At 41.1% G+C, this 27,001-nt stretch overlaps 1 protein-coding gene across 3 annotated transcripts in view; it reads right to left on the reverse strand.

The window, feature by feature from the left end:
* The window catches only part of LOC120780499 (calcium/calmodulin-dependent protein kinase kinase 2), a 284,681-nt gene that overhangs the window by 252,645 nt on the left and 5,035 nt on the right, over nucleotides 1-27,001 (reverse strand). The gene's annotated exons all lie outside the window — the stretch shown is intronic.

The following is a 27,001-nucleotide window of genomic DNA, read 5'->3' on the forward strand; positions in this document are numbered from 1 at the left end:
TTTAATTACTAAAGATATCGTAGCTTGCGCCAACCCAATGTTAAAATCCATTTCCACTGCATTTTTGATAACCACCGTGCAAAACGCAGAGTTGCGTATAATTTTAATATAGGAGGTATGGCCGTTCCTCGCACACGTTTGTGGAAATGTTCCTTCATCTCATTCAGTAAAAAACAAAATGCTTCTTTATTTAATCGAAAATAACTTATGAATCTGCAACAAACATTATTAAAAAGCAATTCAATTGTGAAAAAACTATGGCTTACTTTGGATTTGGAAGCTCCAATGGATTTGAGTGATCACGAAGGCTTTTTCGCATACGTAGCACATTAATTTTGCCCCCAGTATTTTCGTCATTGTAATATAAATTGTCGCGAGCGACAACTGAATTCAATTGTTTACAAAATTTTAGCTGTTTCACTATCTGTCAAATTTCCCTTTCTTAGGTTGGCAACGCCAATCATACTTCGACTGAACTTAGTTGAAGTTCGCAATACCGAAAAAGAGTTTGGTTGATCTGAAGTTGAGTTGCCTTAACTTCAATTCGACCAAGTCGGGTTGAAAATCGCAATAGGGGCGTTAATTATGAAGAATTCTCTACTTCCCGAATCGAAGCCGTTGTCCATTCACGGCCACTCTCCCGCGAGACCCCTATTATTTTACAGCTCAAACCTCAAAGCTAAGATGCACGCACCCTGGCCATTTCTGAGTCAGACGTGGCTGCGCTATATTTCACAATAATAAAGAAATGCAAACTATTGCCGATAAACGGCAAATATAATAACTAGTAGTTACAAACTCATAAATCCTTAAAAATATATTTTATTACTGTATGCATACAAAAGCAAATATGGTACATACCATACCAAATACTATGTTTAAAACCAACATTTATAGCATGTGTTCTGCGCCCTCGGCTACTCTACCAGCAGTACGCCGAAATACGAGTACATGCAACAGCACAAAAGCGTAATACTAGGCAAAATATTCGCCTAGGGGCCCAGGATGTTTAAATGAGTTAAGCATCCACCCACTCTACCCGGGAAAAACTGGGCCATCCTAATAAGACAGCATAGTTCACCACAGCTGAGAACACGACAACACAACTCACCAAGCCTATGCACAAACAAACTTATCAAAAAGGATGGTCAAAAGGGAAAGCGGACACATTCGTTTTTTATATTTCGCACATCAACATCCATTTTTGGGATTCTCCTTTTTTCGACACGGTGCCGCACTCGCTTCGATCGACATCGTTCCACCCGCGCCGATTTACAGCGATCCAACAAAGTTCGACCCGATAAACTAAATAAACTATTGTTCTGTAGACAAAAGATCATTTCAAATAAATTGTACATTTTAAATTCTAAAAGACATCTTTTCCTTTTTAAAGACTAGAGCGAGTGTAAGTGCAAATTGAATCTTCAAGATAGTGATTTGTATTCCCCAATAAATTGGGTCAACATTTATTCAATACGGAAAACTAATTTTAATACCAAAATTAACGGAAGATTTTTGCCGCCATTTCAAAATCTCTTCACAGATGACGAAATTAAAAACTATTCTCACCGTATTTGAAATTTTCTAACTATGGCTACTAAGCTTTCATTATTTTTGAAATATTGTTCAATAATGATGACACGTTGTTCTACCGTGTAACGCTTCATTTTCATTAAGCCTATTTTTTTGTTGTTGTTGTCAAAATTTAAGCCTTTGCACTCGAGAGGTGACTCTCACTCACCATGAGGTATATTCATATATTTTATATAAAACCACTAAAGAACAGAGAACGGCCGCTTATCACTTACGATATTTCAAGACATTAGTCAAGTAATTGACTGCAGATTTCCCTCGACTTCAACCGCCGAATCCGATAATATCCGTCTAAATGGAAAACTGCATAGCATTCTAACAGGAGTTAGAAAAGATTGCAAAGTCTGCTCCCGAAGAAATAAGCCCGGCAGAAGACACCAAACAACTTATTATTGTGACACTTGTCCCGTCAAGCCGGGCATGCATCTCGGCAGTTGTTATCTCAAATACCACACAATGCAAAATTACGAAGGGAAACGTTTGAAAAATCTTAAATCTTAAGGAATCAGTAGGGTAAGGGGTTTTTTTTTGACATTTTTTTCATAGAAATTTGTATTCTACAATAGAATTTTTTTTCACATATCATGAGGTATATCGTGGAGTGTATAAACAAATTTTTTTCGGAATTTTTTGATGACATCTGACGGAGAAATGGCTGGGGAATGAGATGCGTTTTTTCACTAGCGGACACGATTTCTCATGTTTGGATCATCTGAAACACAAAAACCCAATTTATTCTTAAATTATACGTGAATGTTTATCGTCCCTACTAGAGTCATAAAAAATTATTGATTGTTGATAACATTGTCACTAAATCATAAAAAATTATGAATCTAGTAGGGACGATAGCTAGGCGCTTGTGAACATTAAAAAAAAAATTAACCAAATCGGTTGAGTAGTTCGACCGTAATCATGTCCGCCAGTTTAGAAAAGTGTGTTTTGAGAAAACGCGTTTACTGTTTGAGGTGTGCACTCCGAGCGCTCTGAACGTCCAGCGGTATTATCTTTGGGCCTTTTACGAAACCTTCCAATGGTAAAGTGGGTTTCTATATTAATTCTTAGGGTATAAGGGAACAGAAAATGAAAAAAAAAAATGTTTAAGATTACACTACTGACCCTTTAAATATGTAAAGATACATTTCAGATTAAAATATAAAAGTTTTATGTGTTCCTTTATGTGTGTAATCAAGTTAGAGGTAAGAAATTTACCAAATACGCTACGAAACGCTTCCTTTTGCTGGTGCGCCGCGCGAAAAAGGTCACGAATGCAATGGGTTAATACATAAATGTAAGAGAATTTAATGTTGAAAGAATGCTTATTTTGAGGAGAAAATTAGAAAACGTATAGACAGAACTCTACCCAAATTCAAAATAATAGACTCGACAATTCGTTAAGCCTTTCAAATCAATAGATTTCACAACTGTGAACCTCGATCCGGTCGTCCAAAAAACTCATACAACACACTAGAGAAAATATTAACAATTTAGGACGTTGACGAACATTTTATACTCTTGCAACTTGCGAGGATCACAGCCGGTTAAATACCTTCAGGTGTTGACAATATTCAAAAATGTAGCGAAAGGGTTAAATTTCATTGTTTGAAAAAATCTTGAATGTATTACAAGCGAATATTATACTAAATCATCCTCAATCGATTTTATCTATTTTATCCAATACTACATACTATTAACATGACACATCTATGTATATATAATTACGCTAACAAAAAAGTTTGTGTTTTCTTTTTGGGTTCCGTTGGAAAGGAGAAGACGTTATTTTTTCAAATGTAGGTCAACGGGAACACACGTAAGCATGTGTTGGTGCAAATTTGGCGACTATAAAAACTACAAGCTCGGTGGTTATTGGAATATTTCTGAATTCTGTTCCAATTACATAATTACAATTTGTATACTTTATACTTTATTTTGTTGAATTAGTAATTTTTAGATTAATTTCAAGTGCATTGTGTGATAGTTAATTTCTTGAAAAATTGTTTTCCAAGGTCAATTTTATGTATTTGGTTGAATCGACAATATCAACAACAGCAACAAAATATGATTGAATTTTTTCCAGTTTTCACTTTTTTTTGCATGCTGTTGGTTTCTTGCAACTTTTAACGAAAATCAAATTGAAAACGCTCATTTTATTTTGGTGAGTTTTTTAGGTAAATTTCAAGTGCATTGCTTGGTTAAATTTTTTACAAGGTTAATTAGTTAGTGGAATCGATATCAACAGCACTTCGAAAGTAATTTCTTCGTGTGTTTTGACGATATCTCATTACTTCCTTTATTATTGGTGAGTTTATTTTTTTCCTATAAATTGTAAACATGACTTGTATTTTCGGTAGGCGATATTTATTGCTAATCAGTCATTTATTCAATTAACTAAGTTTTTTTTAGAAGTGTAGTCGTCGTAAATCGCTTACAGGGAGATTACATTAACAGTATTTACAGAAACTGCAAATTTAAATTTAATTGAACTTAATGATATTGTTGATAAGAATTCAATTCCTTTGCGAAGCTCAAATGTGCATATTGGTTCTATGAACTTGGTTTGTAGATCTTGTTTAGCTAAACAAATTTCTTCACTACGTGTTGACGTAATGGAAAAGTCCATCTTCAACTATCAACACAATGTTGACGTTATATTTACGATTATAGAAACTAACCAGAGAGAAATATGATATCTTTTTCAAAAACAAATAGTGTAATTAAGAATGCATCAGTATTAGATTCTGCTTTTGATGGAGCATATCTTTTACTAACCGCAAATTGAGATTTTGGTTGGCACTTTAATATATCGCATAACGTGCAACATACTGCTAATGGTAGACACATTTAAAATAGAATTACCAGTTTCAGATTTGCAATAAGGGCTCAATTTAGCATATTGCAAAAACTCAAAAAATATTTTGGCAGTACATTGTTGATATGTATGCGAGAATAGAAGGATGTTGACTACATTTTATTAGTGAATTTGATGGCAGATGTGTATAACAATAATATTGATTTTTTGCAAACGAATCAAATAGGAGATGTTAGCTTAAATCGTTAAGTGATTTTGTCTTCATCTTTCACTGGGTTCCCAAAAAATATGTATCAAAATTACTTAAACGCAATGTTAATTATCCAGCACTTCGGCAAGCCATCGCTTACAATGACATACAAATCGCAACGCTACGATCGATCACAACACGTGCGGGATAGGATAGATACCGAGAGTTGAAGAGGGAAGCGAGACGCATTTGCAGAAAGAAAAAGAAAGAGGCCGAAATGCGTGAGTATAAAGAGCTTGATAATTTGGTCGACAGGGGTAATGCTCGAAAATTCTACGAAACGATGCGACGGCAAACTGAAGGTTTCAAGACCGGAGCATACTCTTCTACAACCCTCCAAAGGTGATCTAGTGACCGATGCGCAGAGCATACTTAAATTGTGGAGGTCACACTTCTCCAGCCTGCTGAATGGCAGTGAACGCACAACGCCAGGAGAAGCCGAGCCCGATTCCCCAATCGTCGACGATAGAGCAGACGGTCCATTGCTCGACCATGAAAAAGTTCAAATTGCAATTACCCGTCTGAAGAACAATGCAGCGGGGGCCAATAGATTGTCGGCCGAGCTATTCAAACATCAGCTTCTTTGCAAAATATGGTCGGACGAAAGCTTGCCCAACGATTGGAATTTAAGAGTGCTCTGCCCAATCCACAAAAAGGGAGACCCCACAATCTGCGCCAACTACCGTGGGATAAGCCTCCTCAACATCGCGTATAACGTCCTATCGAGCGAATTGTGTGAAAGATTAAAGTCCACCGATAACTATTTTCCAACAGGTGCTACTTCGGACTGAGTAGGCAATTGAGAAGTAAAGTCCTCTCTCGACGAACAAAAACCAAACTCTATAAGTCACTCATAATTCCCGTCCTGCTTTATGGTGCAGAGGCTTGGACGATGACAACAAATGATGGGTTGACGTTGCGAGTTTTCGAGAGAAAAGTTTTGCGGAAGATATACGGACCTTTGCGCGTTGGTCACGGCGAATATCGCATTCGATGGAACGATGAGCTGTATGAGATATATGACGACATTGCCATAGTTCAGCGAGCGAGTATAGCCGAGTTAACAGCAGCGCGCCAGTCGTTTCTTCTTCTCGCTACGTGGCGCCAATTGGATATTCCAAGCGAAGCCAGGTCCTTCTCCACTTGGTCCTTCCAACGGAGTGGAGGTCTTCCTCTTCCTCTGCTTCCCCCGGCAGGTACTGCGTCGAATACTTTCAGAGCTGGAGTGTTTTCGTCCATCCGGACAACATGACCTAGCCAGCGTAGCCGCTGTCTTTTAATTCGCTGAACTATGTCGATGTCGTCGTATATCTCGTACAGCTCATCGTTCCATCGAATGCGGTATTCGCCGTGGCTAACGCGCAAAGGACCATAAATCTTTCGCAGAACTTTTCTCTCGAAAACTCGCAACGTCGACTCATCCTTTGTTGACATCGTCCAAGACTCTGCACCATATAGCAGGACGGGAATTATGAGTGACTTATAGAGTTTGTTTTTTGTTTGTCGAGAGAGGACTTTGCTTCTCAATTGCCTACTCAGTCCGAAGTAACACCTGTTGGCAAGAGTTATTCTGCGTTGGATTTCTAGGCTGACATTGTTGGTGGTGTTTACGCTGGTTCCAAGATAGACGAAATTATATACAACTTCAAAGTTATGACTGTCAACAGTGACGTGAGTGCCAAGTCGCGAGCGCGACGACTGTTTGTTTGATGACAGGAGATATTTCGTCTTGCCCTCGTTCACTGCCAGACCCATTTGCTTTGCTTCCTTGTCCAGTCTGGAGAAAGCAGAACTAACGGCGCGGGTGTTGAGGCCGACGATATCAATATCATCGGCATACGCCAGCAGCTGTACACTCTTATAGAAGATGGTACCTGCTCGATTAACTTCTGCACCTCGAATTATTTTCTGCAGCAGCAGATTGAAGAAGTCGCACGATAGGGAGTCGCCTTGTCTGAAACCTCGTTTGGTATCGAACGGCTCGGAGAGGTCCTTCCCGATCCTGACGGAGCTTTCGGTGTTGCTCAACGTCAGTTTACACAGCCGTATAAGTTTTGCGGGGATACCAAATTCAGACATCGCGGCATTGAGGCAGCTCCTTTTCGTGCTGTCGAAAGCAGCTTTAAAATCGAAGAAGAGGTGGTGTGTGTCGATTCTCGTTTTACGGGTCTTTTCTAAGATTTGGCGCATGGTGAATATCTGGCCGGTTGTTAATTTTCCAGGTCTAAAGCCACACTGATAAGGTCCAATCAGTTTATTGACGGTGGGCTTTAATCTTTCACACAATACACTCGATAGAACCTTATACGCGATGTTAAGGAGGCTTATCCCATGGTAGTTGGAGCAGATTGTGGGGTCCCCCTTTTTGTGGATTGGGCAGAGCACACTTAAATTCCAATCGCTGGGCATGCTTTCGTCCGACCATATTTTGCAAAGAAGCTGATGCATGCTCCTTTTCAGTTCTTCGCCACCGTGTTCGAATAGCTCGGCCGATAATCCATCGGCCCCCGCTGCTTTGTTATTCTTCAGAAGGGTAATTGCCTTTCGAACTTCTTCATGGTCGAGCAATGGAACGTCGGCTCTATCGTCGTCGATTGGGGAATCGGGTTCGCCTTCTCCTGGCGTTGTGCATTCACTGCCATTCAGCAGGCTGGAGAAGTGTTCCCTCCATAATTTAAGTATGCTCTGGGCATCGGTGACTAGATCACCTTTGGGGTTTCTACAAGAATATGCTCCGGTCTTGAAACCTTCAGTTAGCCGCCGCATCGTTTCGTAGAATTTTCGAGCATTGCCCCTGTCGGCCAGCTTATCAAGCTCTTTATACTGACGCATTTCGGCCTCTTTCTTTTTCTTTCCGCAAATGCGTCTTTGTTCCCTCTTCAACTCACGGTATCTATCCCATCCCGCACGTGTTTTTGTCGGTCGTAACGTTGCGAGGTAGGCTGTCTGTTTTCTGTCCGTTGCAACAAGGCACTCCTCGTCGTGCCAGCTGTTCTTTTGTACTTTCCGAAAACCTTTGGTGTCGGTTGCAGCTGTACGTAAGGAGCTTGAAATGCCGTCCGACAGTTCCCTTATACCGAGTTGTGGACGAGTGATCTCAGAGAGCAGGAGTGCAAGTCGAGTAGAAAAACGTTCGGCTATCCGTTGTGAGTGCAGCTTCTCGACGTCGAACCTTTCTTGTGTTTGTTGACGTGCGTTTTTTGCTGCACAGAGGCGGGTTCGATCTGGTTGGTGGCTTTTCGATCCGGAGACAGCCAGGTGGCTTGATGAATCTTCCTTCGCTGGAATCGAGTACTACAGATAACCATATTTCGGGCCCCGGCGAAGTCAATCAGCCTCAACCCATTTGGGGATGTTTCCTCGTGGAGGCTGAATTTACCGACCGTCGTGCCATAGATACTTTCTTTGCCCACCCTGGCGTTAAAGTCGCCAAGCACGATTTTGGTGTGCTCCAAGCGCTCATAGAAGGCATCTTTGGTCACATCGTCCTTCTCTTCCGTCGGGGTGTGGGAGCAAATCAGCGATATGTTGAAGAATCTCGCTTTGATGCGGATTGTGGCTAAACTTTCATTCACCGGTGTGAATGATAGTACTCGGCGACGGAGTCTCTCTCCCACCACGAATCCCACACCAAATTTGCACTCCTTTATATGGGCACTGTAGTAAATGCCACAAGGACCTACTCGTCTCAGTCCTTGTCCCGTCCATCGCATTTCTTGGACGGCGGTGATGTTAGCCTTCACTCTAACAAGGACATCAACCAGCTGGACAGCGGCACCTTCCCAATTAAGAGACCGGACATTCCAGGTGCATGCCCTCAATTCGTAGTCCTTATTTCGTTTGCCATGGTCGTCATCAAAAGGGGGTCACTCATCCGAGGCTTGTTGCTTCCTTTCATTGGGGGTGTTTTTTACGTGGCGGGTCGCACATCCTAGCGCACAACCCTATGTAGGGGATATTTCGCTTTTCACTTTAGCTCGCCTTCAAACGGATGTTCTTAGGCTACCCAGAGGATACTTGGTCAAACACCGGAAGTCGTGAGCTGCTTGAGCCATATGTAAAAGAATCGTTTGTGGCCACTCCCAAGTGTAATTTATGTCAAATTTCATTTACCTTGTCAAATAAATAAGTTTTCATATAAGAACTTGACTTTGATCGATCAGTTTGTATGGCACTTTTTTTGTATCCGTGGTTCTCCGATTTTGACCAAACTATAAAATATCATAATATAGACCAGAAGAAGAATTTTAGTGGTCAAAGTTGCTCCACTGGTTTTTGGCGCGCAATTCAAATTCCGATCAAACAAAAAAATAACTATTTTTTTTATTTTTTAACGATCTGAAAATTGAGTGCAAAAAATTTTGAAGTTATACAATTTTATATAAAAAAATCTCACCTTTCTGATTTTTTTAAACCAGTTTTTTGTGATTTTCCACCAAATTCTTTTCAAAATTGACTTTTCCATTCGATTCCTCGTTCAATTTTACATAAGAATATTTTCGAAAATATGGGACTCTGATCCCATGAACAGCAAAAATAATGCAAAGTTGTCGTTATACTGCGCAGTACGCTATACGGTAGCAGCGGCACGTATGTATACTGTATGCGTGTGCATTATCCATGAGAATGTGAAGTGGTTGTTGGAAGGTGAGCTAAAGAACTTTTTTGATTTTTGAATCAAATTCTTGAAGTAGGAGGAGGAGTATATAGACAGACAATTTATATATACATACTTTATTGTATATATATATGTACACACTTTATAGTCTCTCAAAAGTCATTTTGGGTGTTACAAACATCGTGGAAAACTTAAAAAAATTATTTTCATTCCAAAAAAGTTCGAATTTGTATTTTGTTTATTATAAGTAGTTCATCTTCCCAATGCTGCACGTTTGCTGTGACGCTTTTTTTCTTGCGCTTTGCACAAGGTTTCCTCCACACCAAATTGCGCCCGTTTATATCGAATACAATAAAACTTACTTTCGTCATAGAATAACACTATTTTCTAGAACAATATTGGTTAATTTAAATGACAGGGTAATTTTGTATGATATTGAAATAATTATACAATTTTGGCATCACCCGTTTAGCTTTAAAATTGTTCGTAAACAATAAATTCCTCACTTTTTATCGGTTCAAATTGTTTTTAAATACATGATTTAGTTTTTTTATACTCATTTCAAATTTGTTTATATTTTCCATTTTCTAAATAACAAATAACCATCTCATTTATATAATTCTCTACTTTGATAATTCAAAACGTTTTTACACAAACGCCAATACAGAATAGTTTCATTAAAATCCGAAAAGTCAATTTAAAATACAACTATGTATTTTTTACATCATACATCAACCTTTGCATGATATATTGCGCATAATATAATTTTATCAGTAATTTTTTATGTACTAGGTAACAACATTGTTAATTTATTGGAGACATAATCCGAATCTTCTAAATTGTTATCTACTTTGAAGATAAGATTAAAATGTATTCCCTAACACCAAAGCGCAACTAATGGCAATAATCCGAAAGAGAGAGCGAACAAGGCCTAAGTGACCCAGCCAACATACTTGGATGTAATAATATTAGGAATAAGCCGGGGTGCTTACCTCAACGCCATTAAGTCGAATACTCTGAGGTGGGCAAATTGTTTGAAAAAGTTTAAAGCACAATTATTGATATTAAGGGGGTATTCTACTCTAGAATTTTGAAAAATTCATTTTTTTTTTCATATATTTAAGTTTAGACCCTTAAGAACATATCCTCCAAAGGATTTAAAAATTAAAATTATTTTAAGAGCTACAGTTACTTTAGTGACGCAGTACCTAGCCCGGTTCGGCCGTATCGAATTTTTTAAACGCGTTTTTCTCGAAACTACTTTTTTCCACACGGTACCGGCATTATCTCAAGTTCTATACAACCGATTTACTTGAAATTTTGTGTGAACCTTCTTTATATAATCCTTTATCGTTCCTACCAGCATCGTGTCAAAATTTTTGTTTTTAATATTTAAAAAAAATTCAGGAATTTCAAAAAAAAAGCGTAAAAAATGATTTTTATTTTCAGGCAGTCGCCATTTTTCAAAAAAAAATTTTTACACCATAAAAAAATGGATAGTAAAAATATTAATTGCCTTTTTTTACGACACTTTAAAAATTACCTTAAATTAATGCTTCTAGAGTGGAATACCCCCTTAACAGTCTTCTAGTTTCGGACACCAATGTAAGGGATTCGTGATGTAAAAAGCTTTAAATCAATTGGGTTTTATTGTTTTTTTATATTGAATATCAGATTATCTTTTGTGTTTAGTGTTCCTGAAGTGTTATTAGTAAATAGAAAAATTATCGAACGGCTTGGAGAGGTCCTTCCCAATCCTGACGGAGCTTTTGGTATTGCTCAACGTCAGTTTATACAGCCGTATTAGTTTTGCGGGGATACCAAACTCAGACATCGCGGCATAAAAGCTGCTCCTTTTCGTGCTGTCAAAGCAGCATGGAAATCGGTCTCTTTTCACGGGTCTTTTACAGGATTTGGGCATGGTGAATATCTGGTCAGTTGTTGATTTGCCAAGTCAAAAGCCACACTGATAGGTTCCAATCAGTTTGTTGACGGTGGACTTTAATCTCTCACACAATACACTCGATAGAACCTTATATGCGATGTTCAGGAGGGTTATCCCACCGTAGTTGGCGCAGAGTGTCTCCCTTTTTGTGGATTTGGCAGAGCACACTTAAATTCCAATCGTTGGGCAAGCTTTCGTCCGACCTTATACTCCATATCGGCCGGCAATCCATCGGCCCCCGCCGCTTTGTTGTTCTTTAGATGGGTAATTGATATTCGAATCGGGTTCGGCTTCTCCTGGCGTTATACTTTCACTGTCATTCAGAAGGGCCAGAATGCTCTGGACATCGGTTACTACATCACCTCTGGGGGTTCTACAGTCATGGAAACATGTGTAGAAGTTCACGCGAGTGAGGAAAGTTTTCTGATCGCCATTCACTTGGGAGTGGCCAGAAACGATTCTTTTACATATGGCTGAAGCAGTTCACGACTTCCGGTCTTTGATCTAGTATCCTCTGGGTAGCCACGATACATCCGTTCAAAGGCAAGCTAAAGTGAGGAAACATCCCCTTTACAGGGTTGTGCGGTGGGTTTGGGACCCGCCACGTAAAAAACACCTCCAATGAACAGCAAAAAACATTTTATTTTCTTGTTAAGAATTTATGTCACTTCATTTTCAATTGATAATGTTGCCAAGCCTGTCTGTCTTTCTTGACATATTGTAGAGGGCAGGTAGGTTTTGATCAGTTTCAATTAGAGAAACTGCGCTATCCACTAGCTACGGACACAGGAAGTGTTTTGCAATACCCGTAGTTATAAATAAATTTAGAACGATATCAATTAATTCGTTTGAACAAAAGTCCAGAGGTGTAGTTTTCTGCAATAGCTTATACTTCGTAGCATAATTTTAAAAATTTCTTTTGCATCGCGAATTGGCTTATATTGCCCCTCATAGGTGACTGTATTTTCTGTTTTCTCAAGCGAACTGGCGAATCAAATAATACTCGCAATCAACGCATAGAAAAGTACATCACCCAACAACTACGTTTGAATACAGAATCAATTCCCACGACAGCCGGTTCTACGCACCGGAATTGGCTCGGATTTTATCCGACCAAGGGCTGTTTTTTCGGCGATCTAACCCTGTTTGGATTGCAGCAGGGTTGCTCCGTATCCTCCTGACTCGTGCTGGCATCGAGTCCAACCCGGGCCCGGAGGAATTTTTCTGCTGCGTATGCGCAAAACGGCTCCATCCAAACTCCACCTCGGTCAGGTGTAATACATGAAATGGATGGAGCCATCTTAAGACCTGTTCTGGCCTTAAGACTCATAGGGAGTGGACCCCGCGTTACGTGGCCCCATGTTGCCTGCGCAATACTGCGACACAAGCCTCTACGGCTGCGCAATCTGCACATAGTTCGCGCGCCGCGCTGCCACTCAAACCGAGTGGCCAACAGGAGACCTCCACGCACCCCAGGAACTCAATCCGGCATCATAGCTCCCCCTCTGACTTGTACCGCCCCACCTTCATCCCACTCCAATCCTCGTGCGAGAACCAACCAGCTCTTGGTCCCTCGCACGGTCTGTTCCGTGTGTCAGACCGTCATACGTCGGAACGTTACATCAGTCAAGTGCAATTCCTGTACTGGCTGGTGTCACTTCCCGGCGTGAGTGGACACGTGAATGGAGTGAATCGTACGTTGCCCCATGTTGCAGGAGTCTGCCCCCGCAACTCACAACAGTGGCGTCGCCTACCAACACCCCAGCGCGACAACCGCCCCTGCGGGTTCTGAAGCTGCAACAACTACCACCCACACGTCACTCTCTCACCCCCAGGATCACCCACGGACACCCGCGACAAACCCAGCTACTTTAATTTAACTGCAACGGACTCCAGAGCAAGATCGAGGAGATAGTTGCACTTATAAATCGGGAACGTGTATCGATAGCTGAGGTCCAAGAAACCAAGCTAAACCAGCCGCTCAGATCTTCTGAGTTGTGCCGGTTTTAAAGTCATAGGTAAAAATCGGGAGCGAGATAATGGTGGTGGCCTAGCCTTCATATTGCGCAACACCGTGCAGTATCGTCTAATCGATGAAGACATCGACCTCAGGGATACTACCCTAGAATGTCAGGGTATAGCTATCCGGTGAGGCGATGTCGAGCTCGAAATATTTAATATATACATCCCCCCAGTTACATGTTGCCCTACAGGATATCACCCGAATATAGGTGCGCTACTTCGTGGTGAAAACCGTTTGGTACTAGGCGACTTTAACGCGCACCACGATCTTTGGCATTCCTGCCTGTCAAATGACCGCAGGGGGATTGATCTGGCGGAACAGATTGACGATTCAACATTCTGCACAATGAATGACGAAGCCTCCACCAGAGTTATGGGCACCTGGAATAGCTCGCCGGATATTACCATTGCTAGCGGTGGTCTGATAAATAGCATAACCTGGCGACCTATGCTAACTCTCGCATCAGATCATCTGCCCATAATTATCTCGATCGAGAAGCCTCCTGATTTTGTTTCTGTGGACAACCGCACCTTCATTAACTTTAACAAATCTAATTGTGTCGGCTTCACAGAATTTACTGAGATCACCTTCATCGCCCTACCCATTCCTATGGACGTATGCGTTGGCGAGCGTCAATTCTGCAAGGTGATCGCAGCAGCTACCGCTCGCTTCATCCCGGCTGGAAGAATAGAGGAAATCCGCCCCAATTTCCCAGCCGAAGCAGCCGTTTTAGCTAAGGAAAGCGACACCTTACGCCATGCCGATCCCGGGGATCCCCGAATAAGGGATCTCAATTTGGAGATTCGGCGTATGGTAAACCATCATAAGCGGACGAAATGGATAGAGCACCTGAAGTCCTGCAACCTCTCCACCGGTGTGAGTAAGCTTTGGGCTACTGTCAAACCCGAAGAGACATGACGACCGAGTTGAAGTTCAATTCAATGGTAATGCCTCTTCGGACCGGAAGAAGTGCGCGAGCTATTTTAGCCGGCAGTTCACAATGCACCCTTCGGTAGACAAAGCTAAACTATGTATTAACCGACGGCTGCGCAAAATCCCAAACGAAGGCGCGCCACTTACTTTCACCGATGAGGAGGTTCAGGGTGTCATCAACAAGGCGAAATCCTCCAAATCCATTGGCCCTGATGGAATCAACATGCTAATGCTAAAACACCTAGGCTCGACGGGAGTAAAATGCCTCACCAAGGTCCTCAACCTGTCGCTGACCACTCTTCAAATACCCGATGTGTGGAAAGTCGGAAGAGTGGTCCCACTACTGAAACCTGAGAAACCCGCCAACAAAGGCGAATCTTATCGACCGATAACTCTCCTCCCCCCCGTAGTGAAGACACTTGAGGCCTTGTTACTCCCGACCTTCACTCACCACCTGAGCCTAGCCAGCTACCAGCATGGATTCCAAAAAGTGCACAGCACCACCGCAGCACTTAACGTCATAAACGCTCAGATAGTTCGTGGCCTCAACCAGAAACCACCCTGCGAAAGAACGATCCTCGTAGCTTTTGACACGGTCAACCACACAACGCTACTGCAGAACATCAAAAAAACTACGCTCCCTCCAGGACAAAAGAGGTGGACCATGAACTATCTGAACGTTCGTCAGTCCGTACTATTTCGAGGTGAAACATCTAAACTGAGAAGAATTAAACAGGGGGTTCCGCAGGGTGGTGTCCCCTCCCCGCCACTGTTTAATTTCTACATCTCGAGACTCCCACAACCACCAGAGGGGTTTCCATAACCTCGTACGCTGATGACTGCACGATATTGGCGTCGGACAATAAAATCGATGGAATGTGTTCGAAGGTAAACAGCTACCTCTCCGACCTTTCTCGTTTCCTCACTGCACGGAACCTAACACTTTCCCCCACCAAATCCACAGCGACCATATTTACAAACTGGACGAAGGAGTATAGACTTGAGCTTAATATTGCAGTCGACGGCGTCAAAATTCCGACTGTCAATAATCCTAAGATTTTAAGTGTAACTTTCGACAGTCTATGCTCCTTCTCTCCCCATACGACCGCGATTATCGCTAGCACATGGGGGAAAGACAAAGAAACGTTGTTGGCAACATACAAGGCAATCGGCCGGCCGGTCCTTAATTACACAGCACCTACGAGTATATGGTCGCCTGGATGGAGTGGCACGCAGATGAGGAAACTTCAGACCTGTAAGAACACTGCACTTCGGACCACGACGGGATGTCTTTTGATGTCCCCTAGAGAACACCTCAAAGCGAGACGCTTATCGAAACAGCACGTTTCTTGGGCCTTCCGTTAGATGACGTCGACGACAACACAAATGACCCTTACCATCCTAACGGGGATTAGATATTCCGTTAAAAAAACAACAACAACTAAGTTTGAAAAAATAATAATAATCCTGTTAAAATTTATAATTTATATTGTATTAGAATGGGAAAATATGAATGTTATATACAAATGAAATATCTACGACTTCAAAGTTATGACTGTCAACAGTGACGTGAGTGCCAAGTCGCGAGTGCGACGACTGTTTGTTTGATGACAGGAGATATTTCGTCTTGCCCTCGTTCACTGCCAGACCCATTTTCTGTGCTTCCTTGTCCAGCTTGGAGAAAGCAGAACTAACGGCGCGGGTGTTGAGGCCGATGATATCAATATCATCGGCATACGCCAGCAGCTGTACACTCTTATAGAAGATGGTACCTTCTCTATTTAGTTCTGCGGCTCGAACTATTTTCTACAAAAGCAGGTTGAAAAAGTCGCACGATAGGGAATCGCCTTGTCTAAAACCTCGTTTGGTATCGAACGGCTCGGAGAGGTCCTTCCTGATCCTGACGGAGCTTTTGGTGTTACTCAACGTCAGTTTACACAGCCGTATTAGTTTTGCGGGTATACCAAATTCAGACGTCGCGGTATAAAGGCAGCTCCTTTTCGTGCTGTCGAAAGCAGCTTTGAAATCGACGAAGAGGTGGTGTGTGTCGATTCTCCTTTCACGGGTCTTTTCCAAGATTTGGCGCATGGTGAATATCTGGTCGGTTGTTGATTTGCCAGGTCTAAAGCCACACTGATAAGGTCCAATCAGTTTGTTGACGGTGGGCTTTAAGCTTTCACACAATACGCTCGATAGAACCTTATATGCGATGTTGAGGAGGCTAATCCCACGGTAGTTGGCGCAGATTGTGGGGTCTCCTTTTTTATAGATTGGGCATAGCACACTTAAATTCCAATCGTTGGGCATGCTTTCGTCCGACCATATTTTACAAAGAAGCTGATGCATGCACCTTATCAGTTCTTCGCCGCCGTGTTTGAATAGCTCGGCGGCAATCCGTCGGCCCCTGCCGCTTTGTTGTTCTTCAGGCGGGCAATTGCTATTCGAACTTCTTCATGGTCGGGTAATGGAACGTCTGCTCCATCGTCATCGATTGGCGAATCGGGTTCTCCTCCCGATGGAGGATGGAGTCATGTGTAGAAGTTCACGCAAGTGAGGAAAGTTCTCTGATCGCCATTCACTTGGGAGTGGCCAGAAACGATTCTTTTACACATGGCTCAAGCAGCTCACTACTTCCGGTCTTTGACCAAGTATCCTCTGGGTAGCCTAAGAACATCCGTTCGAAGGCGAGCTAAAGTGAGAAGGCGAAACATTCCCTACATAGGGTTGTGAGCTGGGTTTGGGACCCGCCACGTAAAAAAACACCCCCAGTGAAGAGCAAAATTGTGGGCACACAACAAAATATTAACGCTTAAACGCTATAATACTTATTAGATTTCTAATAAATTTTTTTGATTTCCGCAGAATCGGCCTACTGTGCTATTTCGGCGTCCAGACCTAAACACGCAATGGGAAACTTAATCATTTTTTACTTTTTTGTAAATAGCTCACTTATTTCTTACTTTATGTGATGCTAATAAGAAAATTAAATTTGTTTTCTGTTTATATCGAAAATACACATCGTTTTATTACATTCTCAAAGTATGCTATTTCTCTGTCCATGACGCATGAAAAATTAGGCGACTTTCGTGAATTTTTTTAAGAGAAAGTACGCGATTGAATATTTCGAAGTTCTTTGAACGTAATAAGGTATATAATCAGCTATACTTTATGATTCTTTTTTTTAGAAAAATTTTGAAAAATAACGGAGTTGTGGGCTGTCTTCGGAGGTGCCAAAAAAAAAAGTGCCCCAACTGCTGGCGTGATTCCGGCCGAATGAGTAGCTGAAACAAAAAAATTTGAAAAGTTTATTAAACTTAAAGATATTTTCTATACAATGACCTACGATCTTTGAAAAATATCAAAAATTAACAAATTTTTTGTAATTTTGAAAAAAAAATCGTAAAAATGATCGTTTTTTTAATGACAATTTGGCAAATTCAACCAATCAAAACGATCGTAGGTCATTGTATAGTAAATGTATTAAAAAATACTCTTTTTTAATTTGAAGTCGATCGGTCAATTTCTCGTTGAGTTATGACGCCAGCAATTTTGAAAAATGTCGTTTCGAGAAAAACGCGTTCAAAGTTTCACTTATATATGTTTGCACCTCCGAAAAACGCGTTCAAAGTTTCACGTATATATGTTTGCACCTCCGAGCGGTCGCTCTTTAAAACGCTGCCATCCAAAAACTATTCCAGATACGACCTTCCCGATTTCACAGGATATTTATGGAAATATAAGCTATCGAAAAAGCAATTAAAAAAAAATTTTTTTTGATGGTGTCAAACTGGTATAGCCCCTTAAGCCATGTTTGCGTAACTCAGAAATAGCAATATTGTTGATTGCAGTAGACATTAGGAACTTTTTCGGTTTAGTTCCCAAATCTCTTGCATTTTGATAACACAATATTAAGCTATGGCTTTCTTGACCTTTCAACATCTCTGGTATTTGCAATTAGGTAAGAATTTCTAATTTTCTAAATTGCCGGCTACACATAACCTCATTTATTCATACGCAACTCACAATATTTGACGCCACAGTTTTCCAGTATTTTCATAAGAATTAAGGACCGTGGAAAAATAAAAATTGTAAAGAAACCTCCATTTATTTGGTACGCATGGTTTTGGAGAATAAACTTATGAAATTGAAACTTATTATGTGAACATTCTGTTATGATTCAATTTCAGAATATATGTACATTCTCATACATATGTATATCCCCGCTGTCTACGGTGCATATAAAGGATCATTAGGTTAATTAATTTTAATTCTACTGAGTTGGAGAGGACATTTAGCCATTATTATTTTTAAACAAAAACCAGTGGATTATTAAGGAGTAAACTACTCTAGCGAAACGTATTCTCCATATGTGATTAGCAGTCTACATATATGGTTTCAGAAATCAAAGCAAAATGCAGGTATACTACTATCAGCAAAAATTAGTAAGACTTGTTCATTAATTTTAATATTCTTAATTTATTCTTCAAAATCTATGTCGCCCCCCCTCAAAGTAATCCCCAATGATCCTAATACACTTGTATCAACTTTTTTTTTTCAATCCTCAAAACAGCTAAATAAGGCGAATACGGTGGTTGCAATTGAAAATTTGGCGAAACTCACGAAGAATCAATGCAGTATGCGATGGTGCATTATGGTGGTGCAAAAACCAAGAATTTTCGGCCCATAACTTAGCCTTAATTTTTGACCTGCTTTAGCTTGTGTTTTTTACGGTTTCGGCTCACCTTTGCCACCATATCAGCCCAATTGATAGTCGGTTTGCGGGTTGTAAACATAGACTCATCCCCAATAATGATAAATATAATAACATCCTGGTAGTCGGAAAGCATTATTTCGCAGACGTGACCGCGAAGCAGTTTTTTGAAAAAAAATTGTGATTTTGGAACTGATCGTGTTTTTACTTTTCGAAGGACCAAATGATTTTTCAAAATGGTTTTCAGTGGTCCTTCCGATATTTCAACGATGCCAGTAAGATCTCTGACTGTTAATCGTCGATTCTCAAGCACCAATTCTCATTATTTTACTGTCGTTTTGATCATCAGCTTATATTCATCGCCGTCCTGGTCGTGGTTTATCGTCAACACGTGATCGACCGTCTTGAGTAATTTGGACTTCTTTGTTGAATAATTTCACTTGTAGTAAAAATCGCCGAATGCACTTCAAACTTTAACGTCGAATTAGATTCAATCTAGGGGTCGTTTAGGGGTCCCGGTATTTCAGGCAAAAAGGTTCTCTGGACGGGAAACTTATATTTTTCGAGATATTTGCGTTTAAAGTGGCAATTTAAAGCACTTATTTTTTCGATTTAAAATAAATTTTACATTTATATTTTACACTTTTATGTCCACTAATTAAATTTTACACGTTTATTTTACATTATATATTTAAAAAATGGCTTTATCTCAATATTTAACACATTGTTCTATTCTATTTATTAACACATTGGCAAAACGGTAGCATACTGACAATAACTAGTGTTACCATACTAATATAATATTTCTACTAATTCCAAGCAAACAAATATAAAACAAAAAGAAATATTATAGATCAGTATTTCCTTTCTCTTGAGAAACACCGGTTGAATGCACTAAGGTTTTTTTTAAAGAACGGCCAAAGGCCGCCTACCCGTAAGTTATGATTATATCCCGTTGTTGGACCGACTAGGTCCATGCCCATGCAAAAAGGTGTGTCTTCACTACTGGGAAACTTTTTAACGAGTTTTCTAGATTAGAGTAGTGGGTACTCTTCCGATTTTCCACACATCTGTTATTTGAAAGTGGCCAGCGAGAGGTTAAGACGTTGGTGAGGAATCTTACTTCCGTCAGCGCCAATGGATTTGGAAGATTTTGCCTTGTTGATGACACTCTGAACGTCATCGGTGAAAGTAAGTGGTGCGCAGTCATTTCGCTTTTTCGCGGCCGTCGGGTAACACATCGTTTGGCTTTTCTCATCATCATATCTCTTCGAATTGGAGAAAGCCTTGATAGAAGTCCAAAACTTTGTCGCACCGATGTACACGTTGCACGACTTCAGGCGCCCTTTCCACTTTGTTCCGGTTGCGTTGATTTACTGTGTGCCGAATCACCAAATTGAAATTCCTTATTAGACGATCACAGGAATTGGCATGCGTAAGGTGTCCCGCTCATTAGCTAAAACAGCTACTTAGGGTGGGAAATTGGCTCGTAGTTCCGCGATTCTTCTAACCCGGATGAAGCGGTAGTAGCTACGGAATTGACGTTCGTCAACGATTACATCTCTAAAAAATGGGTAGTGCGGTGAAGGTGTTTTCGGTAAACAGTTAGCTTTATTAAAGCTTAAAAAAATTACGGTTGTCCACAGAAATACAGTCGGGAGATTTCTCGATCGAGATAATTTTGGGCAGATGGTCTGATGGGGGAGTTAGTATAGGTCGTAAGATTATGTTATTTATCAGACCACCAGACCGATGGTAATTCGGGCGGGTAAAAACAAGTGCCCATAATTATGGCCTCGTCATTCATTTTACAGGATGTTGAATCGTCTATCTGTTCCGACAGGTCCGTCCCCCACAATCATTTAACATGCGGGAGTGCCAAAGTTGTTGTTGTTGTTGTTGTTGTTTTAACGGTTTCTCAATCCCCGTTAGGATGGTAGGGTTATCTGTGTTGTCGTCGACGTCATCTAACGGGAGGTCCAGAAAACGTGCTGCATCGACGGACATACAATGGATATGTCGGGGTCTATTCTGGATATGTAGGAGTTGAACCTGCTACAATATCCAGAACGAAGCTGCGCTAGGGTCACTCGCGTTTCTTAGGGCAACTCGAGCTCTTCGTATGCGATGGGTGGTGATTTGACTCCACGAAAGCCATTCACAAGAAGGGGTCGGTGTTGATAGCTCCACTGTGAATGTACGATGTCGTCGACGTAGTCAAGGAAAGTCCTCTTGATGCTCAGGTGGCTGCAAGGGTGATTTCTAGGAAAACATCCCATCAGGAACTGCTTGGAGAGGAGTTCATTATGCTGCTTAACTGGAAGCATAAGCGTCTCACTGTATAGGTGTTCGATGGGAGGCATCAAGAGGCATCTCGTCGTGGTCCGGTGTGCAGTATTCTGACAAGTCTTGAGTTTCCTCATCTGCGTACCACTGCATCCAGGCGATCATATTGGTACTACGTAATTGAAGACCGGCCGGCCGATTGCCTTGTATGTTGCCAACAACGTTTCTTTGTCTTTTCTGCATGTGCTGCCGGCTAGCGACTTGAGGATTTGGTTGCGGTTCTGTACCTTGGCGAAAATCGCGGACGTAAGGGGAGTGAAGGAGCATAGACTATCCAAAGTTACACCTAAAACCTTAGGGTTATTGACAGCCGAAATTTGGACGCCATCGATATTAAGTTCAAGTCTATACTCCTTCGTCCAGTCCAGCCTGTGGCGGCTGTAGGAGTTTCGAGATGTAGAAGTTAAACAGTAATGGGGAGAGGACACCACCCTGCGGAACCCCCTGTTTAATTTTTCTCAGTTTAGATGTTTCACCTCGAAATAGTACGGATGATTGTCGACCGCTCAGGTAGTTCATGGTCCACCTCTTCAGTCCTGGAGGAAGCGTGATTTTCTCAATGTCCTGCAGTAGCGTTGTGTGGTTGACTGTGTCGAAAGCTTTTGACAAGTCCAACGCTACGAGGATCGTTCTGTCACAGGGTGGATTCTGGTTGAGGCCACGAACTATCTGAGCGTTTATGACACTAAGTGCTATTGTGGTGCAGTGCACTTTTCGGAATCCATGCTGGTGGCTGACTAGGCTCAAGTGTCTTCACTACTGGGGAGAATAGAGTTATCGGACGATATGACTCCCCTTTGTTGGCGGGTTTCCCAGGTTTCAGTAGTGCGACCACTCTTCCGACTTTCCACACATCGGGTATTTGAAGAGTGGTCAGGGACAGGTTGAGGACCTTGGTAAGGTAGCTTACTCCCGTCGAGCCTAGATGCTTTAGCATAACCATATTGATTCCATCATGCTTCTCAGGGTTAGACAAAGCCTGGACAGTAGCCCAAAGCTTACGTACACCGGTGGAGAGGTTGCAGGACTTCAGGTGCTCTATCCATTTCGTCCGCTTATGATGGTTTACCATACGCCGGATCTCCAAATTGAGATCCCTTATTCGGGAAATCCCGGGATCGGCATGGCGTAAGGTGTCACGCTTGTTAGCTAAAACGGCTGCTTCGGCTGGGAAATTGGGGCGGATTTCCGCTATTCTTCCAGCCGGGATAAAGCGAGCGGTAGCTGCTGCGATCACCTTGCGGAATCGACGTCCGCCAACGCATACGTCCATAGGAATGGGTAGAACGTTGAATGTGCTCTCAGTAAATTCTGTGTAGCCGACCCAGTTAGCTTTTTTAAAGTTAACGAAGGTACGTTTGTCCACAGAAACAAAATAAGGAGTTTTCTCGATCGAGATAATTATGGGCAGATGGTCTGATGCGAGAGTTAGCATAGGTCGCCAGGTTATGCTATTTATCAGACCACCCCCAGCAATGGTAATATCGGGCGTGCTATTACAGGTGCCCATAACTCTGGTGGAGGCTTCGTCATTCATTGTGCAGAATGTTGAATCGTCAATCTGTTCCGCCAGATCAATCCCCCTACGGTCATTTGACAGGCAGGAATGCCAAAGATCGTGGTGCGCGTTAAAGTCGCCTAGTACAAACGGTTTTCACCACGAAGTAGCGCACCTATATTCGGGTGATATCCTGTAGGGCAACATGTAACTGGGGGGATGTATATATTAAATATTTCGAGCTCGACATCGCCTGACCGGATAGCTATGCCCTGACATTCTAGGGTAGTATCCCTGGGGTCGATGTCTTCATCGATTAGACGATACTGCACGGTGTTGTGCAATATGAAGGCTAGGCCACCACCATTATCTCGCCAGCGCTCTTTACGTATTACGTTGAAACCGGCACAAGTCAGAAGATCTGAGCGGCTGTTTAGTTTGGTTTCTTGGACCGCAGCTATCGATACGCGTTCCCGATTTATAAGTGCAACTATCTCCTCGATCTTACACTGGAATCCATTGCAGTTAAATTGAAGAACGCGGGTTTGTCGCGGGTGTCCGTGGGGGATCTTGGGGGTTAGGGAATGGCGTGTAGATGATGTTTGTTGCAGCTGCAGAAACCGCAGGGGCGGTTGTCGCACTGGGGAGTTGGTTGGCGACGCCACTGTTGTGTGTTGCGGGGGCAGACTCCTGCAGCATGAGGCAACGTACGACTCACCCCACTCATGCGTGGTGCGCAGGTCGGAACACCAGCCAGTGCAGGAATTGCACTTAACTGATGCGACGTTTCGACGTATGACGGTATGACACACGGTGCAGACGAGTATTGGAGCGAAATGAAGGTTGTGGGGGACAAGTCAGAGTTATATTGCCTGTTTGAGCTCCTGGGGACCGCGGAGGTCCTCTGTTGGCCACTCGTGTTACAATATTGCATAGGCAACATGTGGCCACGTAACTCGTGGTCCACTCCCTTTGAGTCTTAAGGCCTGAGCAGGTCTTAAAATGACTCCATCCATTGCATGTATTACACCTGACCGAGGTGGAGTTTGGATGGAGCCTTTTTGCGCAAACGCAGCAGAAAAATTTCTTCGGGCCGGACGCAATGCCAGCACGAGTCAGGAGGATACGGAGCAACCCTGCTGTAAGGCATTACTCCAACGACGACAAACACCGTCTGACGCACTGAACAAACTGTGCGAGAAACCAGGAGTTACTCTGAGGTTCTCGCAAGGCACGAACTTGGTGCAGTGAAACGCATACAAGGAAGCTTCAGATATGCCAAAACACTCCGGACTATATCGGGATGACTCTTGAGGTATCCGATCGAACATCTACAAAGTGAGACCCTTATGCTTCCAGTAAAGCATCATAATGTACTCCTCTTCAAGAAGTTTCTGCTGAGGTCTTTTGGGGAAACCATGCCTGCAGTCGCCCGCATAAATCGGACATAAGACAATACGCCGACCAGACTTCGGACGCAATAAACTTCAGGCGTACTTCAAGACAAATCACCAAAATTGCAGACGGCCAGCTCGAGAATGGAGAGTGACCCTTGCGCAGCTTCGTTGTGGATACTCTACCAGGTTAAGCTTCTACTTACAAAAAATCGACCCAGATATACCAAATATATCTCCAGCATGCAACCTGACCCGGCATCAATCTAACCACTTCTTTGCGTACCCAGCTACCTCTATCCGTCTGAGATCTCTATCCCTATCTAGATTTCTATGCGAAAAATGCGATGTGTTGTTAATTTCCAGCCATTGGGGTATTATTTGTTTTCTTTTCCTTTAGAAATTATGGACATATGATTATTGGTTAGATGCAACCCTTTTGTTTTTGTGTGAACAAAGAGAATTGAACAACAGTTAAATATTGAATAAAAGTTATTTTTGCACTATTTAATATAAAATAAATGGATTGAAATGAATTTGTGCATTGTTAGTGGATATAAAAGTTAAAATATAAGTGTAAAATTCATTATAAATCGTAAAGACACGCATTTTTTAAATATCTCAAAAACCATAAGTCAGCGGCAAGTATATACATATATATATATATATTTTTTTTTTTTGATCTGGAGGACTTCAAAATCGGGGGGATGCCATTCTAGAATTACCCAACTTGAACATCAGGTATTATATTTTCTTAATCTGAAGAACTTGCTCTATCCATACATACTCATTTTAACCCCGGGCTGGGATTTAGAATAGCATCCCCCGATTCTCCAAAATTTTGCAATGCGGCATAATCTTTCTTTTTTTCTTATTTTTAAATAATGAATAAAAGTTATTTTGCATTATTTAATATAAAATAAATAAATAGAAACGAATTAGTGAAGTGTTAGCGTATATAAAAGTTAAAAATATAAGTGTAAAATTCATTATAAATCGGAGAAACACGCACTTTAAATAATTGATTTTTTTAACTTTAATTGCAAATATTTCAAAAACCACAAGTCAGTGGCAACTATATATATGTATATATACAGTAGCGGACAGTGAAATCCGGACAACCCGTCGCGCAATGGGGCAGCAGACCAGAAAAGTAGTATTGTGCCTATTCGTATTGTGTTGGGCGAAAAAGTTGTTTGGCAAATCCTGCTCCATCTTCAACGCGCTATTGCAGGCCTTTGAAAATTGAATTTATTAAGGAATTCTCTGAAGTTTCAATAGCGGAGAAAAACAGAGTTACTAAAGAGATTGGAAATCTTAAAAAATTTAAAACGATATGTGATGGAAAATCTTTGGAAGTTGAGCACGCTTTACTTTTTACTATGGTGGATGGGAAAGTTTGTAATGCTATAACCCAGACGACATCCACTCAAAAGTGCTACATCAAAAGATTTTAACAATATTGACAAAATGATGAAACGAGAAATACATACAGATAACTTAAGCTTTGGACTATCAATATTGCACGGATGGATAAGATTCTTTGAGTGTCTTTTGCATCTGTCTTATAAACTGCCAGTAGAAAAATGGCAAGTTCGAAATGACTTGGAAAAAAATATTGTTGCTGAAAATAAAAAACGAATACAAAACGAATTTAAAAAACGCTGCGGTTTGATTGTTGATGTTCCAAAGCCAGGGTTTGGAAATTCTAATGATGGCAACACAGCGCGACGATTCTTTAGGGAGGCAGAAGTTTCGGCCGAAATTACAAAATTGGATTTAACTTTGATTAACCGTGCGATTCTGTAACTTGAGACAGTCTCAAGTCTCTAAATTTGAGATTTTAAGTTAGAGACAATTTTTGAGACTTGAGCTGATATTGCTATTCTGTAAGTGACAGTCACAAAATCTATTACATTTCATTATTCAGAGATGTTTTTACATTTGAATGAAAATAAATATGTCGATAACAAATATTAAATTTTCTATAACATAGTCAAAAAACATAATTATCAATGAAAATAAAAATATATGTTGACTTTGTTTCATAATATTTACGAAATTTATGTAAATTTGATTTATTTTTAACCTTTTCGTGTTTGAGTTGCTTACAAAATATAAAGAAACGACAATCGATTAATATCTATGATGATCTCTATTCAGTATATTCAAAATGGCAGACAAGAGTTCTTTTTAGTTTTGTGACCTGCTAACTACCAGGTCTCAATATTTTGAGACTAACGCTAGAGACTGTTTAGAGAATAGTAACTAGTCTCAAATTGAGACTTTGCCTCAAAATGTCTCAAATAGAGACTAGAGACTGGTTACAGAATCCCGCTATAAAAGATTGTACAATATATTAATAACTGTAGCCAGCGGACATGAAATAAATGTTGAAAAGTTCACGAAGTATTGCCAGGACACTGCTAGGTACTTTGTGGATAAATACCCTTGGTATCGTATGCCTCCAACAATGCATAAGTTTTTAATACATGGCCCTGAAATAATTGCTCACGCTTTACTACCAATCGGCCAATTATCGGAAGAAGCAGAAGAGGCTTGCAACAAGGATTTTAAAAGATATCGCGAACACCATTCAAGAAAATGCGGCCGTGTGGAAACTAATATTGACATATTCAATTCATTTATGCTAAGGTCTGATCCGGTAATAAGTTCAAAGAGAAAATTCAAAAGAACTAATAACCAAAAGTTACCAACTGAAGTATTGGAATTATTGATATGTCCACTTATTCCTAATAAATCTTAGTACGCAGCTCTCAAGAAACGTAAAAACTTCATATAAAAAAACGCTTAAGAAACGGTCAAGAAACTTTCCTGCCACCAATCACTATATGAACGGTTCAGGTAAATCTGATACAGTCCA

Source organism: Bactrocera tryoni, unplaced genomic scaffold (assembly GCF_016617805.1).
Source record: "Bactrocera tryoni isolate S06 unplaced genomic scaffold, CSIRO_BtryS06_freeze2 scaffold_25, whole genome shotgun sequence".
Taxonomy (NCBI): Eukaryota; Metazoa; Arthropoda; class Insecta; order Diptera; family Tephritidae; genus Bactrocera; species Bactrocera tryoni.